Source organism: Colobus angolensis, unplaced genomic scaffold (genome assembly GCF_000951035.1).
Source record: "Colobus angolensis palliatus isolate OR3802 unplaced genomic scaffold, Cang.pa_1.0 Scaffold322, whole genome shotgun sequence".
Lineage (NCBI taxonomy): Eukaryota > Metazoa > Chordata > Mammalia > Primates > Cercopithecidae > Colobus > Colobus angolensis.
Window position 1 is genome coordinate 1,435,543 of NW_012116511.1, and position 2,949 is coordinate 1,438,491.

General features: G+C 44.0%; 1 pseudogene; it reads right to left on the bottom strand.

Annotated features, from left to right (window-relative positions):
• LOC105518611 overlaps positions 1–2,949 on the bottom strand; it is an 18,092-nt pseudogene that overhangs the window by 7,240 nt on the left and 7,903 nt on the right.

Sequence of the window (2,949 nt, forward strand, 5' to 3'; positions counted from 1 at the left end):
TATTATACTGCAGTTGTCAGTATATATGCTTGTCTTATACACTGGATTCAAGAAGACAGTCTGTGGCATTCATTGAAAAAATATTTATCAAGACTTGCATTGTACCAGGCACTGTTTTAGGTGCTGGGGATACATCAGTGAACTGTTTTTGGGCAAAAATCTGTACCCTCATGGAACGTACTTTCATCATCATATATTTAGCATTTAGCACAGCATCTGGAACATAGCAAGTGCCCAACAATAAGGGAGACAATGCCACTTGCAATAGGCACTTGTGGTGATTTGGAGGAAAGCTGTGGGCATCCAGGGAGTCCCAAGGCTCAACTCGGACACTCCAGAAACTAAGCATAGGTCAGAGGCCAAATTCCAGTCCCCGCCCTGGAGACAATGCAGTTTTTAGGTCTGAAATATTTGGGACTGCTTCTGGATCTGAAGTCTGGGTCTGCAGGATGAAATATTTACCACCAGCCAAAAGGAATCAAGAGGGAGGAGACTCAATACATAACATGCTTGCTATAGTTTGCAGGGTTGAATGTCAAGGACAGGAAGGGACATTAGAAAGCATGTGGTTAATCCTCTGTTTTCCAACCCCCAACCCTGCCATCCCCACTTTATTCTTTACTCTTTTTTGAAGAAGCTACTGCCTCTATTTCAACCATACCAGTGATAGGGAACTCGCAATGTACTAACACAAGCATTCCATTTTTAGTAGCTGTAATCATTAACAAGTTTCTCCTTAGGTAAAGCCAAAATTAATCTTTGTCTGTCCTGTCTCTGTCACATAAGACAACTCAAGAATTTGAATTGCTCCAGCCTGGACAACATGGCAAAACCCCATCTTTACCAAAAATACAAAAAATCAGCTAGGCGTGGTGGCATGCACCTGTCATCCCAGCTAATCAGGAGGCTGAGATGGGAGGATCGCTTCAGCCTGGGAGGTGGAGGCTGCAGTAGGCTGAGATCACACCACTGTGCTCCAGTCTGCAAGAGAGAGTGAGACCCCATCTCAACAAAATAAAAATAAAAAAGAATGCAAATTGCACTTTCTTATAATTTGAATATCAGAGGGTAATTCTCTCATATTTGAAGCCTTGTCAAAATCTTGCCTTAAGGAAAATATAAATGCACCCATCTTTTCCTCTTTTCCTTCTGTTACAGTTGAACGTGTTTCCCTTCCCTTATTTGAGGTTAGTGCTTCCACCTGTGCTCTGAATTGCATCCCTTATCACCAGATCTCAGTTCCCAGTCATTTTCAAATCTTGAGGTCATCCTTCTGCCCCCATCACACTATTGGAACTATTTGAGTGAAGATCAAGACCTCCTTCAGTACTAAATTCAAGAGATGTTTTCTGTGATCATTGTATTTAACCCTGCACTGCACCGCAGCTGGCTCTGCTAACCACTTCCTCACACTTGACTGCCTTTCCTCCTCCTCCCTGGCAGCTACTCCTCTTCAGCCTCATGGTGGCTTCTCTTCCTTTAGTCCTTTATTCTTTGGTTTCCCCAGAACTCTGTCCTAAACTCTCTTCCCGTTCTACACCCTCTCCCTAAGTAATTTAATTCACTGTCTTTGCTTTTGTTGTTGTTGTTTTGAGACAGGGTGTTGCTCTGTCACCCCAGCTGGAGTACAGTGGCAAGATCATGGCTCATTGCAACCTCAACCTCCTGAGCTCAAGTGAGCCTCCTGCCTCAGCTTTCCCAGTAGCTGGGGCCGCTGGGGTGCAGCTAATATTTTTTGTTAGATATGGGGTCTCACTATGTTGCCCATGATGGTCTCAAACCCCTGGGCTCAAGTGATCTTCCTTCCTTGGCCTCCCAAAGTACTGAGATTATAGGCATGAGCCACCATGCTTTGCTTAACACCAAGCATAACTTGTTACATTATGCTTCTTATGCTTGTAACAAGTATAATAGGTATGAATTATAATTCACAAGTCTCTAGCTCCATCCCAAATTTATTTCTGGGGCTCCAGATCTATTTATGCATCAATTTACTAGACCTCTCTGAGAGAATACCTCCTCCAGGTTCTCAAACTCAAAACTTCTAGGATAGAAGCTTCCTAGGTTCCCTGACAAGAATCTGGGTGTCTTTTTGGAATTTCTCTCTTCCTGTCACATTCCCTATATATCCACTCATCACCAGGCCCTGCCAAGCATGTGACCTAAACAACTTTTCTGGTCATTCCCTTGGGTCTAGATCCACTGAGATGAGCTTTGGATTCCTGTAGTAGACCCCTCACTGCTCATCCCGCTTCTGGTGCTGCTCCTTCTCATCTGGCCTCCTCATTCTGGCCAGAGTAATTATTCAAAATGCAAAGGCGGCTCCACCCCAGACCTACAGGGGCGGCTCTGCCTGGACAAGATGATAAATTGGAAGTACTTTATAGAAACAGCAAGGCCCTCAAAAGCTTCAGCCTCACTTTCTTCCTTTTTACCATGGCATTCTGTGCTTCAGCCATGCCAAATTACTTCTGGTTTTCCACATTTACCCAACTCTCACTTCTAAGTCTTTGGAAATGCTGTTCTTTCAGTGGGAATAATTATCTACATTCCATCCACTTTCTCTTACCCAGTCCCTTCCTCTTTGACTAGGCTGGGTCACTCTGCTTGTTCTCAGCTTGGACATCTTCAGGAAGATCTCTGTTAACCTGCTCCTCATATGAGACCATGGACAGTACCCCTTCTGTTCATCCGCACAGCTCCCTACTCTTTCCCTATCAATCAAAACATTTGTTACATTGGAATTGGCTACATTCCTTACTGCACTTTAACCTGTGTGGGTGGGGTTGGGGGTTAGGGGAGGGAGAGTAAGTGTGTCTTGTACACTGCTGTGTCCCAGAGCCTAGCACAGTATAGCGTCCCTGAAAATAGAAAAAAAAAAAAAAAATTCAAGCAAGCTTCAGAAATTTGCATAAATATGAGACCATGGACAGTACCCCTTCTGTTCAT